The 18761-nt window shown below is 31.7% G+C and overlaps 1 protein-coding gene across 10 annotated transcripts in view; it reads right to left on the reverse strand.

Annotated features, from left to right (window-relative positions):
- Positions 1-18761, reverse strand: part of LOC143198892 (long-chain-fatty-acid--CoA ligase 6) — a 127112-nt gene that overhangs the window by 34751 nt on the left and 73600 nt on the right. The window lies entirely within an intron of this gene.

Consider the following 18761-nt stretch of genomic DNA (forward strand, 5'->3'; position numbering starts at 1 on the left):
CTGTTAACCATTATATAATTAGTCTGTAAGTATTACTATATATAACATATTTGGTAATATAATAAAAGTAAATAAATAAAATAAGCGATAGGCTAATAAAGGAATGAAACATAATTTCTCATTTTATCATCCTAAACTATAGATGCGAGCACTTCCTTGGCATCAAAGCAAGATGTTTTGAAATTAGCCAATAAAATGGCAGCGTCAGTTTTTTAGGTTGCAAAAGGTTACCTTGGAAAACCACGAAGTTTATAAAAAAATAAAAGAAGAATAAAAGAATATTATTATATTTTTTTTATCCAATTTAATTTAAAAAATCGTGAAAGACTAGTTTTGTAGAAGAAAAACATATTTCCCAAAAAAACATTTAAGTATTAAGGAGCAAATATTTAAAGAACGAATTGTTTAACTTCTGGATTACCTTACAAGTTAAAAAATTATTTCGTGAAAAAAGATATTCTTTAAAGGAATAGGTAATAACTGTCACACATTATTATGTCTTCAGGAAATGCACTATAAGTGATGCAGGTAAGCATACATTGTATGAGTTAAGAGAAATTGTACTAAAAATACCAAAATTTTTATGGTTTTTTATTCCGACTAATATTTTGGACAACCTAACATTATTACATACTCATAGCATGTTACTTCATTAATGTTCTTGTTTTACTATATATAAAGTTTGTTATAATTATACGAATTTTTCAAGAATTTTCATCAACTCAATGTTCAATAATAAAATATTGAGTACGTTGGTATTTTTTTGTAATGTACTAGGCACTGTTTCTTTCTTGGGATTTTATTTGAAATCCGTATAATAATTTGAATTCCTTATCGCAAAAAAGCATCTTTATGAGGTTATTTAACAATACTTTCTTTTCCTTATACGGATATTTATACAATCTTGTAAATTGGAATAAATGACAACAGAAATCACAACCGCCGTGTGACTAATTTAGAGATATACCAGAAGACATTCGGTCTTAGCCAAACTGGGCTTGAATATTATGGTTATGCTTTTAATTTTCGCAATTATACCCAATTAATATTTAGCGAGTTTAGCACCTGCATTAGCAGAAGGACCAACCAGTAAATTTTTTAAATTCTGGATAACATAACTATATTACATCTCATAGTCTAATGAAGCTGATTTATTAAATATTACTAAATATATTTTTATTCTAGAAGAATTTATTTTGCTTAAACTTCTATTTTTATTATTGTAAATTTCCAACAAAACGTGAACCTCGAACCATGGCCATTTACCTGGACCAACAACACTGTCTGACTATTTTTGATAAGCATTCGAATTGGTAAATAGCCAATTTAAATCATCATTACTATAACTTTGAATTATTGATATTGAGTAAATAATTTATTTTCTTTACAATTTTTAATCTTCTTTTACTATATTGTAATAAAATAGTTTTGTAGTTTTGTTACATGTTACATATATGAAATCATATATTGGGGAAAAAGTAATTTCGTTTTTTTATATATTTTACAAAACGAATTTATTATTTATTATACATTATACATTCATTATTACATACTTTGGTCATTTGGATAGATGACGTTTTGGCTACTTTTTGATGTCACTACAAGATTTCAATTCGAACAAATTTCAATTCGATTTTTGATGGATGATGTTGATGTGATGTCGGAAGAGTCGGAAGGCCTGAGCTACACAGTGAACGCATCAAAACTTTTCAGCCCAATGAAGTTATTTTCAATATCCAAATTTCCGGAACAAAAATCAATTTTAACACTAATTTTTGACCGAGAAAATGTAAAGAAAACTAAAATGTACCATGATGTATTTCCTTTTAAATACATTATAGTTTAACTTTCTTGAATAACTATTACTAAAAGATATGCTATTTTAAAAGCAATCTATTAAAAATGAAAAGTTACCTTTTCTTCAATTTTATAAATATAAAATTTTAAATTGTAAATAACTTAAAATCGAATAATTTTAGCCACAGAAGTTCATATAATAATTCAATTCATATAATAGTTCAATCAATATAATATTTTATACCTGTGTATCTTAATTCATTTAGGTATATTTTTGTTAGTGTTATTAACCTGGCCTGTAGAGTTTTTATCCCCTGTTATGCAATATTATAAAATTTTATGTAAGTTGCTAAATAATTTTTATATCCAACTTTCACAAAATTAACCTACACGCTAATAAACTATATAAAAATGTTCTTATTTAAGTTTATGTATTTCCTGCAATTTAGATAATTTAAAACGTATTTAATAATTTTCTATAAGTTTATAATTAATATAAATTTAAATGTATTAATGCTTATATGATCAGGTTAATGTTTGTTTAAATTAAATTATATCATATATTATCGAGTAAATAACAGGTTACAATACATGCTTTTGAAATTCCATTTATCTAAATATTTAGTCACTGAAGACAACAAGTCACTATAGCACGTTTGAAACAACCCATAAAACATACTAAATATAAATATAGGAAGCTCTTTCTAATGAGGCTATCCTATTTAAACAAGTGTCTGTCACGGCGATTAGAGCTGCCGTCCTGAAGACGAAATTTGTACTGATAGCGAAACGCCCTAGATCCAATCAAGATGTCAATAATTCAGATATGAATGACCAAGAAACTTTCAATTTTAAAAATCCTTTGTAAACAAATATATTGATGCAATATTCAATATTTATGTTTGTATAACATATTTAGATTCCTCACTGCTGAAACTATAGTTTAACGATCATTCGGGATTCATCTCCATGGCTGAGAAACTCATGAGGTTCCTGTACTAGCGAGTAACCACCAATGTGGAGATCATTTCAAAAGCGTGATTGGGGTGATCACAGGCGTGACTGAGATTTGACACTTTTCCAACTTTTAATAACAATAGGTATTTTAGCAACAAGCCCAAAGTTATAACACTTTACGTTACAATGCTAGCTGTTATGCTAATTTAATTAAAATGCAGCAATAAATGGAAACGGCATCAAAATACAAACACTGTAGTACCAAAAGATAATTGGAAGGTATTTTATATCTCGATGTAAATCATGTAAATCCTGAAGACAACACTCGAATGTATATTAAAACAACTTTTCATTATGAAGGGTATAAAAATATTTATATTCGTTTGTAAATTTATTGATAGTAGTAAAATATTATGTTTTATACTTCAAGAAACTTTTATTAGATCCAAGATCATATGATAATATTCCATTGTGATACCAAAAAGTAAAAATAAAGCAAATCGAAAGAGATGAATAGTTATCATACTTGTATTAAGAAACTATATAAAATGATAAAGAATATGTTTTGTATCAAGGATTTCTAGATAATATTTAAGAACTATGATAGTGATTTAGAAAGAAGTAAAATAGATACCAGACGATTTGACAGAAATTACAAACAGTACACAACGAACATTAATTTTTTAAAAGATAAATTACAAAAAAATACGAAGTTCTTTATTTTGTGAGGCTCAGCTTCATCTGACTTAAATTTCATATAATCATGACTATATACTTCATTTTAAAAGTTACCGCCAATTAAAATTTACCGAAATGAATGGGTTCGACGCAACGATGATAAAGCTGAATCGGTCGCACGTTATTTAGCTAATATATTTCAACCTGTCTATATATCTATATCGATATAGAATTTACAATAGATACATCTCCCTTTTATCAACCCGATGTAGATCTAAATCTATTTTCTCCTTTGGAAGTTGCCACTGAAATTGATAACCTTAATCCTAAAAAGGCACCTGAAATAGATAAAACTTCACCTGGATTATTGGACTTTTCGTGGCAGTTCTGCCACGAAAAGTAATCATCATGTTGACATAGATATGTAATACCTGTTTAAGACTGAAGCATAATCCGGAACTCTTTAAGATGGCACAAATAATTGTGCCAAAAGAACCTGAGAAACTTGCAGAACAAGTCCAATCTTACACGCCTATTTCGCTGCTACTTGCAATATCAAAACTATTTGAGAAACTAATATTTAAACGTATTAAACGTTTTGTAATAGTACCAACCTTCCAGTTTGGTTTTCGAAATCACCGGTCAACAATAGATCAAGAGCACAAAGTAACTGCTGTTATTGAAAATTGTTTGAGAAAAATAAATACTGCCCTGCAATATACCTGGATGTCTCACAAGCTTTTGATCGGGTTTGTCATTTGGGATTAATCTGTAAAATGAGCAAATTGATACCGCGTAGCTATTGTCAACTTTTGGAGTCATATATTTTAGAAAGAAAATGTAGAGTCTCGCACGAAATGGAGTTCTCGACATTTAATACTATTTTGGCTGGAGTTACACAAGGTAGCGTCTTAGGACCTCTCCTGTATCTGCTATACGCTGCTGACATCGCAACAACAAAAGAAATGACGATACATTTATTATGGCAAGCGACATATCTCTGCCTAGGGCAGTACAAAAAGTACAAGTGGCAGACAAAAAATCTACAAATGGACTAAAGATTGGAAAATTCAACTTAATAGCTCCAAATATGTTCATGTTTTTCAAATTTTGAATTGCGGCGAAATAATAAAAACCTAATTGTATTACTCAATGGATGCTCGATTCCTCAAGCAGAATCAGCTAAATATCTCGACATCCATCTTGACTGTAGATTAAATTGGAAACATCATGTTAGACAAAAAGCAAAACACATTAGAACCAAAATAAACAACTATAGTTAGTTGGAAGATATTCTCAACTTGATCTAAAATCAAAGAGATTGATTTATCAGACAATCATAAAGCCAATTTGGACCTATGGATTGCAAATATGGGGATGCACTAAAAATCAAATCAACTAGTCATCCAACGCTGCCAAAACAAAATTCTTCGATTAATTACCAATGCCTATCGCTACGTAACTAACGAAGAACATCACGATGACCTGGAAATCAAATGGATTTGCGAAGTTATCCAAGATTTCACCTTAAAACATGAAATAAGATTACTAAATCACACTAAAGTGGAAGCAATACAACTACTGGATAACGCGAAGGTAATAGGAAGATTGAAGCAAATCAAACCATACGAACTTAAATAAAGTGTTTTCCTTTAGTGTAAACTATATTAGTTATTATACTTTTATAATTGAGGAATATGTTACATATTGATGTATTTATCTCGCACTAGTCTTGCTTGTGAATTAATCCAAGGGTAAATGACATGTAGTAATAAATTAATTTATAATTAAGATTGTAACTAAGCATACCTAATAAATATGTTATTAAAAAAAACAAAATATAAAAGTTCGATTTTATTCATCAATATACAGGTCAAGAGTGGTAAATTAATTCCAACGGTTTCCGTTTTATTTTGAAAATGTGCTTCAGATTCAGATTCAGGTTCCAGGAGCGTAGAAAAAAGCACTTGTCAACATGGAAAAGACGTGGAGAGAAGCAGTTGAAGCGTAATTTAAATAAATAAGCATCGCTTGCATCCACATATATATATTCGTGTCCTATATTCCTGTCCATCCTCATCTCTAGCATGTATATCTCTATGGTAAATAAATAAGTGAAACGAATCTGTGTTTCTATTCCAGTGAAAACTCCACAATAACAATGAATAACATTAATAGTTATTGAGTGACGATTTATGCCTTAATATTAAATAGATCACCATAAGCACCATAATTCACCTTACCTAATATTCATGTTCAAATTTAATTATGGTATACATACGCATAGTATAGTTTAAATAAAAATAAATGTTTTCATTACATTTAAAAGTTGTCACATGATGAAATCGCATCATGATTAATTGGCTTATTAAAACATGAAGTTTGACGCCAACGGTGCTAATGATAAATATTATTTTCAAATTTCGACTCCACGTGATCTTAAATATCCTACTTAACACTACGTTTATCCCATCATATGATTCAAACATTTTAGCATTTTCGTATGGATAAGTAATGATTTTTAATTTGGCATCATAATATAAATTATTGATATCGCGTTGTTTGTTCGGCTTGATATTATTCTGGATATTAAGCTTGGAATTGGCCGACATCCAAGCGGTTGGAACAAAATGTCAAATTTCGCGTACATCGTATATATAATGTCGCGCTCAGTTAAAACGATTAGATGACAACGACAGTGCGGCATGCTACATCGTTAAATAAATCAAGTCTTGCTAGAGTTAAGCCTCCCTTGTTTAGGTCAATATAATAGGTCATTTGAAAAGTCCCCGGCTTACAATAGTAAAACACATTTTTCTTGGCAAAATTAGGTTTTTTTTTTATTCAACATAATTCTTTTCAAGGTTGATACACTGATTATGTCGACCCTCCTACTTTTCGATACCATTTTCGTAGCACGATTTGTCTTTTCAAAATAGACCTCAGTTTCGGCGATCACCTCTTCATTCGACGAAAATTTCTTCCCAGTGAGCATTCTTTTGAGATCTGCGAATAGGAAATAGTCGCTGGGGGCCAGATCTAGAGAATATGGTGGATGAGGAAATAATTCGAATCCCAATTCATGGATTTTCGCCATCGTTTTCACTGACTTGTGTCTTGGTGAAGCAGTACTTTCTTTTTCTTCAAATGCGGCTGTTTTTCGGCGATTTTGTCCTTCAAACTGTCCAATAACGCTATGTAATAGTCGCTGTTGATGGTCCTTCCTTTTCAAGGTCGTCAATGAAAATTATTCCATGCGCATCCCAAAATACAGATGCCAAAACCTTGTCAGTCGACTATTGCGTTTTCCTACGCTTTGGAGCGGGTTCATCGTGTGCAGTCCACTCGGATGACTGTCAATTGGACTTCGGAGAGAAATGGTAGAGCCATGTTTCATATATTGTCACATATCGATGCAAAAACTCGGGTTTATTACGCTTGATCATCTTCAAACACTGCTCCGAATCCTCCACTCGTCATTGCTTTTGGTCAAAAGTGAGCTCGCGCCGCGCCCACTTTTGCTTTCTCATACCCAAATATTCGTGAATGATATGATGTACAGGTTCTGTTGATATCTTTAGAGTGCCTGATATTTCATTCAATTTCAATATACGGTCATTGAAAATCATTTTGTGGATTTTTTAAATATTTTCGTCGGTAACAGCATCTTTTGGGCGTCCTCTGCGTTCACAGTCTTCGGTGCTCATTTCACCATGTCTAAACTTAGCATATCAATTCTTGATGGTTTATTCTCCTGGGGCAGTGTCCGGAAACTCGGCATCAAGCCGAGTTTTTGCTTTAACTGTATTTATTCCCTTCAAAAAGCAATATTTTATCAACACGCGAAATTCCTTTTTATCCATATTTTTCAAATAACAAAACTAACAAAATCACACTTAAAATACTATAATTCACAAACTAATGATCCGACAGTTGTCAAATTTATACACGCATCTTTTGAGGGTTAGGGCTAACTGAAAAACATATTAATATAATTCTAATAGCGCCATCTATGTTTCAGGCCGGGGACTATTCAATTGAGTGATTCAATTAAACTATTATGTTATTTTTCAGACACCGAACCGCAGTTCTCGCTATTAAGCCTACCGACTGGTATCGATTGGAGTGTCCAATGAATGACCATCTCAGAAAATATTTTATTCGAACTAAACTGGCTTCCGGCGTGACCCGGAAAGTTATTCTTTTCAGGGTTGTATACCCCATTATAAACATAAACAACACCCAAATGTTTAAAACCCTGGCTGGTGCAATAGTAGGAGGTACCATCATATCCTCTTGAGCACTGCATTAACGGCTGATCACTTAATTATTATTAGATTTCTTCAATAAGTTAATCATATGCATCTAATTGCCGTTCAAGCAATTGTGTATTAAAACCAGATATGTTTAAACTGAAATATCTTATAACTTATCTTATAAAAATTTAAACAATATTATAAGGATAGTTATTCAGCTTTTATTTTTAATGTTATAATAGTTTAGTTTGTAAATATTGTGTAAAGAAATTCTCATTAGTAAACATAAGCATTAATCCTCTCTTCTTATTGTAACATAAAAATACAACATGAATGAACATGAACATGTTGAAATGAACAAATGCTCATCCGAATATCTCGTTTTGAAAATATTTGTAGTGAATTGATTTTTAAGATTCTTGATACGTAAATGTTTGTCTTTGATAATAAGTTTAAATAAAATATCTAAGCATTTCTGTCGCTTCAGATTTATCAGAGATATGTAAATTCACTTTACATGGCATCACATAACGAAGTAGATATTTTTGAAGTATATAAAGGTAAAAAGTCCGTAAATTTTATTTCCAAATTTGAGCATTTAAAAATAGTTGGTCCAACCAGTACTTTAAAGGTTGTAGGTTCAAATCCCGCCCAGAGATGGATGTAAATTTATATTAGTTATTGTTTGCAGCTGTTATTATCTATAGATAAGATTATAAGATCAGTCACGGGATATGCTCTCATGGTAAGTAGTAAATTCAGTCCAGATCCACTTAGTTGATGAGTTAGAAATGTTAGATAGAAGGTATTAGGTAGAAAGAAGAAGGTGTTAGGTAGAAAATTAGATTCTAAAATATAACAAAATTATATTATATTTCATAACATTTTAAAATTTTCATTCATTTGAATATTCAAGCCGTTTTTAATGGTTAAACAATTTCTATTACATTAAATTTCACGGTTAATTAAAATGATGAATAAATATTAATATATTTTGATACTTCTTCTATATTTAAATAAATTGGACGACTTTACGAATATGGTCATTAGTGTTTGTTTATAAGTAAAATAATAAGCTTTCATTAACGTTGTTAATCACAATGGGTTAACCAGAATGTCTCTTGAAATAGTTTGAATGTTAATAATAGTTTCAGACACTAAAAAACTAATAATTTTTGCAATAAATAAGAGTATAGATATAAAGCACAAGCTTTTTGAAAATTTTTAATCAACCTCTCTTTTACTAGCAGATGTTTCGAAACTTGTGACGATTTTCGGGGTGAGAGCCCCGGTACTGAGAGGTTAAACTATTTAAGGAAGTGCCATTGACGGCTGAGGAATCAGCTGATAAATACCCTGCTTTTTCATGGTATGTTAAAGAAAGTTAGAGAAATAACTTAATCACCTCGTGTATGTTCTTCTTTAAACTGGAACATTCAGCTTGATGGATATAAATAGAATAATCCTCCAAATGAGCAATAAGATCCAATGCCCATCTGCCATAAAATGGGAAGCAGAATAAGGTAAGGCTGAACAGGTTTACTTACCAATCTTCCGTTGCTTCAAAGAACAACAGCCAGCATTCTTATGGTATTAAATACTGAGTTTAAAGTTATATTCAAATTACCTGAGCCGTTTTCTAACCTAAAAGCTACAAGGAATGAGCTAATGGTAAATATGGGAAAATGTAGGGTCAAAAATGAAATGTAGAAAATGTAACCTCATGAAAAAAACATCAATGATGTTTGATAGCCGCACAGTCCAGCTTTGACTGACGGATACTCGCTAAAATATTTAGTTCAATAAAGGCAAGTTTTAGCCCCGCCTCAAGATTATTTTGAGAGGAAACATCGAGAGGGTTTTGAGATGTATAAACGCTAAAATAATCTCATTCAAGGTTATAAGACCAACCCCATCTGGTATCTGGTAAATAATAAGAGTTTTGCATAAAATCGTGAGAAAATCGCGTAAGAAAATAATTGTGAAGGAATTTAGTACTTAATTTTATTTTAGGCCTAAAAGACAAGAAATTGGTTTAAAAAAATGTTCTAGTGATCAATTTACTGACACCCTATAATCTATCTCTCACCCATTTTTCTCTGTAATACTATTAGTAAGTGATAATCATAATTAGTAGTTGATATAGGTTTATAGATTAGGTTCTAACGAAATTATCAAATATAACTCTTGCAGTATCAATATTTAATTTCAGTTTGGACAGTGATGGTTTTGGTTTTCTTTCTTTTTTGGGATACCAAAGAAGTAGTTCCATACTGAGCCTCTGTTTGACTAAATGTAAAAAACGAGAATAAATTCATTTAACTAACAGATATAGTTTAGAAGAAATTATTTCCATCAAACTGTACCGTATTATTTATAATTGTTTCGTTTTTATATATTGTTATTCTTACAATAATAATGTTTAAATTATCATTATATTAGAGTATTATAAAGTTGTAAATTTAATTAAATTCTAGTGTTAAAAAAACAGAAGACATTAATTATGGATACGAGTATTATATAAAATCATAGCATTAGCAATACAGAAAATAAACTTAAATATAGAACTAAATAATAATCATTTGATGGCAAATCAAGGTAATATACGGGGTGGAAAGTAATTCGTATCCTAGTTTGTCGATATAGTCTTATCATGAAGCATATATCATGAGATTATTAGAATACGTTGGATCAAAAAAAGCTAATTACGCTGAGTACTTGTTGCTGTCTTCAAAAACAAGTATTTTATTGGTGTACAAAATTCAATATTTTCTATGTTGTAATATCACAAATGTTTGTAATTTAATTTTTGCTATTGTAAAAGGTTATGAAACTACTGTAATTAATTTCAAAGAAAAGAAAAATAGTTTTAAAATATTATGCTGTCCATCCGCTATAAGATAAGCCATTTAAGGCTTCTCATTATCACTAACGCGTAAAACGATGAAATTTAATAAATCACGCCATTGTGTTTAATTTAGAACATGTTTGCATTCAGTAGTTATTATAACGACCCAAGGTTGAAATTAATAATGAAACTACCAAAAGAAGCAAAAAAAGCATTAAAGATAAAAGATTACGTTACAACATTGTAATTATGTTAAACTCATTCGGTATGCATTGTACCCACCATAAATAAGGAACTTTATACAATAAGAAACATTGAAATGGCATCATTGTAACAGAAATCACTTAAACTGGCGTTGTTTTGAATACAACCCTGAAAAGAAAATGACAAACGTCAGGCTGGCCTTCGCTAAAAGAACAATACGCAAAACAAATGTTCATAAAAATCTAAATTTGAGGAAAAGAACAATAAATCGTTATTTTCTTGACGTAGTATATTTCTGATTCATGATCAAGAAATTTTACGTTTTTATATGATATAATCTGTAGGACAATGTGTGGGTATATAAATTTTGTTTGGTTCAGTGCTCTCACAAATACAATTAGATCGATTTATTTATTTTTTATATGAAAGTTTATTTTTTTAAGGTATGATGAAGTACTATGGTAAACATAAATAAGACTTTTGAAATAAAATGCAGGCCGTCGATTTTATTTCTCCAAATGTATTTTATTCTATTGAATACATGCCAGCATTTCTTTCAGCATTCGAAAGAGTTCTTGAATTCTGAAATAGTATTTAGTTAACTCTTAATATTCTGAAACAATTCAAGACCAACTTGAAGTTGTATTTTGCATTTAGGAAGAACTTGGAAGTCTGGTAGAGCTACATTAAGCGAATAGAATGATTGCGGAATAGCATGTTTACTAATGTCATGTAAGATCACATCGCGATGAAAAAACTGATAACTATATGGCTACTATTTGAGTCTCTTGAGAAAAATTGATTTAAATGCTACGTAACAATTCAATACACACTTCAGCGGAAGGAATTAATATTGAACAATGCTAAGATTGATTACAATAGTATACTCCATAACAGGGATGGTGAATAGTTTGAAAAACGATTCTATAATATATTATTTCTGCAAGAAGGTTTTCAGGCAAGAAGTGTTTTCTTCTATTTTAAGATTTAAAATCATTAATCCAAAATGCTCGTCAGTATCATATGATGTCAGTATATAGTTAGTAAAAAATGAAGCTGGAATCAAAAGCATCAAAAAACTTATTTTGCATTTTTATTATGTGGTTTCGCACAAATGCAGATAACGGTTAAAAATCCAGGAATTATCCGGAATTGGAAATGTTCCCACAGAACGTAATGAAGTTGGCATGTTGAAAAACTGTCGATATATTTATCAAATCAATAAAAAAATATCTGTACTTTTTCCAGATATAGAAAAGTTACAAAAAAAAACAATTATTTTTCAATAAATCTATTTATTTAATAATTTGTTTATAAATATAGACATTTTTATAAATAAATTAATCCGATTTATTTAAATAGGTAATGATTACTGTCATCATCTCCAGTATTTATCCTAGAGAACAGTTACTTATCTCAAATATTTATTAAAAAAATACGCTATAAAATAGCAATTAATACTCGAAACTGATGTTGGTATACATAAGCAGACATTAAAACACCGTCCTATAAGTCTATTATATGTGATATCCAAACTTTTCGGATTGGATATTTATCCAATTGTACATCAAGAGGCTCAGAAAACAACACAAGAAAGAAATATTATACTAGAACATCAATGTGGTTTCCGAAACAAGCACGGAACAACAGAAAGATTGATCAATTAAACAAATAATAGCTTAAACGATACAATTATTTATCCGCTAGACTGGAGAATAAATTAAACTGAAAAAGCTCCTGACGTACTCTCATTTACAGCTACTAAAATCAAACTACACAGATAGACAGTTTACTGTGAAATAGGGCGAAGAAACGACTGAACTGCATCCAATATATTCAAGTGGTCTGCGGGGGACAGGGCCCTTGGTCCATTGTTATACTTTTATATACAGTTACCGACCTCAAGAACTACTACTTTTATATTTTAAAGTCTTTTTTTACCAACGAGGGTTTATCTGGACAGGACCTACTGCTTAACGTGGGTCCCGAACCACCGGTCCTCGGCATTTAACCGACTGGCGAGTGACCAACTTAGAAATTATCCCAAAAAATATCCGGTCTTACACAGCCTGGTTACTGGCGTGACTGGAATCATTTTCCTTGTCAGATTTTGCACTCTTACCTAGGACAATCACAAATGTTAAACAATAACAAACATAAATTTACGACCATGCCCCAGCAGGATTCGATCCGGCGACTATCGCAACAGCAGGTGGGCCGTCCTGTCGCCCTTACCACTGCGCCAATCAAGCCGGTAGGAACTACTACTGTGGCATACTACATATACAGACAATGCGGTGATTTTAAATATCAACTTGGGCTTAACATGAGATATATTGGCTTATAACACGTCAATTGAAAAATCCCCGGCCTACCATAGTAAAACAGTTTTTTTTGGCAAAATTGCTTTTTTTTTGTTCAACATAATTCCCTTAAAGGGTGATACACTGATTATAGCGACCCTCCAACTTTTCGATACCATTTTTGTAGTACTATTTGACCTTTGCTTCAAAATAGGTTCCAGCTTCGGCGATCACCTCTTCATTCGACGATAATTTCTTCCCAGCGAGCATTATTTGGAGATCTGAGAACAGGAAATAGTCACTGGGGGCCGGATCAGGAGAATACGGTGGATGAGGAAGCAATTCGAAGCCCAATTCATGCATGTTTGACACGGTGCATTGTCTTTGTGAAGCAGCACTTCCTTTTTCTTCAAATGCGGCCGTTTTTCGGCGATTTCGTCCTTCAAACGGTTGAATAACGCTATGTATCAGTCGCTGTTAATGGTCCTTCCTTTTTCAAAGTAGCCAATGAAAATTATTCTATGTGCATCCCAAAATACAGACGTCATAACATTGCCAGCCGACAGTTGCGTTTTCCCACGCTTTGGAACGGGTTCATGGTCACTCGAATGAACTTCGGAGTGAAATGATGGAATCATGTTTAATTCATTGTCACATATCGACGCAAAAACTCGTGTTTATTACGCTTGATCATCTTCAAACACTGCGCCGAATCATCAACTCGTCGTCGTTTTTGGTCAAAAGTGAGCTAGCGCGGCACCTACTTTGCATAGAGCTTTCTGATACCCAAACATTCGTGAATGATATGATGTACACGATCAGTTGATATCTTTAGAGTGTCTGCTATTTCATTCAATTTCAATTTACGGTCATTCAAAATAATTTTGTGGATTTTTTGTATGTTTTCGTCGGTAACAGTCTCGTCCACTGCGTTCACCGTCTTCGGTGTTCATTTCACCACGTCTAAACTTAGCTTACCAATCCTTGATGGTTGATTTTCCTGGGGCAGTGTCCGGCACCAAACCAAGTTTTTGCGTCAACTGTATTTTTCCCCTTCAAAAAGCAATATTTTATCAGCACGCTTCACTTAAAATGCTATAATTCACAAACTAAAGATCCGACAGCTGTCAGATTTATACACGCATCTTAGGGCTAAATGAAGAACATATAGACTTAATTATATTAGCGCCATCTGTGTGTCAGACCGGGGACTTTTCAATTGACTTGTTAGATTGCAAATTATCCTTACCAAGCTATTGTTTTATACGTCAAGTATTAGGCCTATGTGGAGATACTGTATCGAACTGCGAGGTACTTTTAGCAAATCTAATAACCATCTTTCAGAGGTTTCAGAATAAAACGTTGCATCTTGGAGCCAATAAAGAGTGTGATCCAAAGTGGCAATCCGAAATACTCTAAAGTCAATACAACCTAACGCACTAAACAAGATATTTATTGCCCATCGGGCAAATTGGTAAATGTTAGGATAATTTAAAAGTAAGGATATAACCATTTAGTTAATTCCAATTCCATCTCGTTTTAATTCAGTGTTACAGTTATAACTATTCCTTCGATTATTTTATTTCTATTTATCAAAGGATACCGTATTTAAAAGAAAAGAACTAGATTCGAAATATAAAATAATTATTGATTTTCCAACAAACCAACGCTACAGATTATTGTATATAAGTTGTGGTTGTGTAAGTGAAATATAAAACAGATATGGACATATGAAGTGCAGTTATGGGGATGAAACTCCTACGAGGCATCTAGATATACCTAGATACTATAGGAATGATTTTTTATGAGGCCTTCAAACAGTACTATATTTGATACGGTGTTAACAAATAACTGTATAAACATCATCTGATATATTTATGGTGTCAGCTATTTGACACAATATTAATTTTTCAAACCTTAAAAATAAATTTCTTTGTTTTCCGAAAACAAAAACACAAAGTTTGGGCTATAATTTGTGTTTGTGCCACTGTGCATTCAGCTTACCAGTGAATAACAATTGATTTCCCCAGTGCAGGGTCTTCTTATACTTATCAAACCACTGTTTGTCATCAAGTCTATATTTATAATAAAAAGATTACTCAAGATATAAAATTATTTTTTGCATTGTGTTTAAAATAAAAAAATGTTTATTAAAATACTGTAGTTTGTAAACTGATGATGGAAATGACATGAAATTTTGGGACGTATCATTGGACACGTCTACCAATAATTATACCCTCTCTGAGTCATACTAAAGAGATATTGACGCCATGATCATGCTCTATGTGATATTTGCGGCATACAAAGTTGTCCTATTGCGTCAACTATATTTAACATTCACAATTTATATTATGAGAAAATTGAAAAGGTAATTAGTCTTTTGATAATTGTAAGCCTTTAAATGCTTACATGTCTAGTGATATTGATCATCCTGAACTAGATGAGTAATTGTTTTTCTACTAATTTTCAAAACGTGTTAATATTATTTGAAACCATCCGCATTGTTATCTTTTAAAATATCCTATGACAACTTTTCTGTCCAGGAGATGTTTTTGAAATAATTTGTACAGATGTGTGAACATGTCAAATCCATTTGTTTATTCTAATACAAATCTAATATTGCGTTGTCTTTAAAACTGCTCGTTTTACTTTAATATTTTTCAATACATTTATATTTCAATAGCAGTTAATTATTTCTAAGAGTGTCCCAAGTTCACTGAATTAACAATGATAAATAGTTAAATAAGTCCTAAAATTCTAATAACTAAGTAATGTAAATTCGCAAGAACAATGACAAAATAAATCCATATGAGTTAATAGAAGTTAATAAATATTTATAGTTCAATTTAACATGTCGAAATTAAGGGACAATATTCAATGACCAGGGTAATGCATATAAAAATGCAAATATTACTTGTAACCGTAACTATACAACGTAACTTGTGAACTGCTGGAATCTATACTATTATTGAAAATGGTGGTAGAAATTATCAGTTTTGTTCGAAGACAAGGAATTGAAAGATTTATCGGGAGAAAATGTAGCTAAATCGTTTAAACAAATTTCAGGTAGGAACTTGATGAATCAACTATTTTCAGATGTTTACATGCCATAGGAAAGATCCAAAAACAGGGAAATTAACGTACGAACGTGTATCGGAAATTAATCATACGATTTAACTGGAACGCTTCGAACGATTTCAACATTACACTTTCTTTGCTTACACATATAAAAGAAAAGCTTTGTAGTGTAAAGACGTAGTGTGACTGGTGATTGAAAAGTGGATCTACTATCTACTATCTACTAAGTGCAAACAGCCATAAGTTAGTCCAGAAACACCATCCATATCGAGACCGAATAGTGGGAATAGCAAGATGCAATGTATTATGAGCTGCTAAAACCAAATGAAACGGTTCAGCAGATTTCTAGCGACGACATTTGTTCAAGCTTAACAACTTATTATTACAAAAGAGACCTGTAATACCAGTAAACCGTCACAAAAATCGGCAATACGTTGTATACAAGTTCTGGGAAGAATATATTGTTACAGATAAATTGAGAAATTCTGCCGCACCCAGTGTATTCACCCGACAGAGCGCCTTCTGATACCTCTTCTTCAGATATAGCATGGCTTGGTCTACTCACGGTTTGGAAATGTTTAAGAAGAACGAAAATGGGTCGATGATTGGATCGCTACCAAACAAACATCGTTTTTATCAACAAAGGTTGTTATTGATATTTTGGCCTTAACAATGAAAAGATAGTTTAATTAGAAACATTTATTAACGGAAATAGCGCTATTGTTTTCCAAAATATGATGATCCTAATGATCAATAAACTTTTGCATGCGTTTATATCAATCTCTGTAATACGTTATCCACCCTGACTGAAGTATCTCAAAAACATGGTTTTTGAACGCGTTAACAGCTTTTTCAATCGCGGAGAAACATTGGACGCGCAATTTATGTAATATACGGAAATAACAAAGAGTCCTTTTATGTAAAATCAAGGCTGTATGGATGACCCATCAATTCAACTTTTTGAGCAGTCAAATTGATGGATGTTTCAATCGATGTGTGAGAGCCTGCATTGTTTTGATGAAGAATGATCCTTCGTTGACGCTTATTTTTACTATTTAGAAGCGCCTGTGGTCAACAGATGGTTGTATACCATTCAGAATATGTTCTACGTTACTTCTGTTTACTGTAATAATACGGTTGCTACATGTCCAGTTATTCCAAAGAAACAGACGAATATTCTCTTCGAAGTGTTTTGTACACGAATCCCTTTTGCAGAATTTCACTCGTCTTGAAAAACCCAAACAGTTAATTGTTGTTTTGTTTTAGACTCATACGCATAGGTCCAAGTTTTGTAAATCAATTGATGGGGTAAGATTCTTGGAAAATATATTATCTCATGGTGGGGTTGTATGAACCTCGTTACTATGCCGCCAGAGAGCTTCATATGAAACACTAACGTTCAAAAGTTCGAACTAGGTAGAAACAAACGAAAGTATCGCCTTGATTCACTTCTTTTAAATAGAGTAATTAATAGTTTAAATTAATAGTTTAAATTAATGGAATAATGCAGTGAGTGATTATTTACATCCAAGTCTAGCTAAAATTGTATGCTGTGAGTAATCAAGGCAAATTGAAATTAGTGTCATTCTGTAAATCAATATAATATGCTCATAATACAAATAACGGTGCTCCAGAACACTAAGGAGCTATCGAAGAGGTTCTCCAATATCGACAGGAGAACAAGTTTTTTTTCATTTTTGATATTTCGAGCCGGATCAAGAATTACAAAAGGTATTTAACACTTTTGTAAATATCTTTTCATATTTTTTTGCTCTTGATTCTTACTAGTAGTAGTTACTATGTAGTTACTACTTTTATTTTAACGAATTTAAAAAAGAAGCGTTAATCTGTCAATGTTTTCTCACCTGTCTTTTGTCTCATCCTATTATGTATAAACGTTAAACATGTTTTTGTATACTTTTTTTAGACAAATCTTGTCCGGATAATGACAAATATAATAATAAAAAAGTTGTCCAGTTTGGTGCAGTGGGTCTGAAGTTATGCGCGTACATACATTTCGGTGACATTACATTCAAAAATTGACTGGGTGCATAGAATAACAGATGTAATTGAAACAGCCTATGAAGATAAAAATGTATGTTCAACTATATTCCTAGATGTAGTAAAAGCGCCAATAACAATAAATAATACTATCACTCCATTTAGCAACAACGCTAAGTATTTGGGAATGAATATTGATGTAAAATCTAATGTAATACCTGGAAGGAATATGTAAAAAAATAAAAGGAAAAAAATAAGTTTATACATTGGAAATTGTATTGGTTAATTCGGACAAAATCACAATTATCAGAACATAATAAATTGGTGTTATACAAGCAAGTATTGAAACCTATATGGATATATGAAATTTAATTATGGGGATGTTCCAGAATTTTCTAGAATAAAGTTCTGAGAAGTATTATAGAGGCACACAGATACTACAGGACTTACACCGAGACGTCACATACTGATAGATCAACTATCACGTAGGAAATCATAAAAGAATCAGAAGGAGACATGAGGAGACTCCATTATCATGTCAATATGGAAGTTGTATGTGAATACCAGAACAGGACACAAACTCAAAATAATCAAACCATTTGATATTATGTAGTGTAGTGTACATAAACATTATTGGAA

Source organism: Rhynchophorus ferrugineus, unplaced genomic scaffold, assembly GCF_030347505.1.
Source record: "Rhynchophorus ferrugineus isolate W39M unplaced genomic scaffold, kcgeb_rfMv2 rfM1, whole genome shotgun sequence".
Classification (NCBI taxonomy): Eukaryota; Metazoa; Arthropoda; class Insecta; order Coleoptera; family Curculionidae; genus Rhynchophorus; species Rhynchophorus ferrugineus.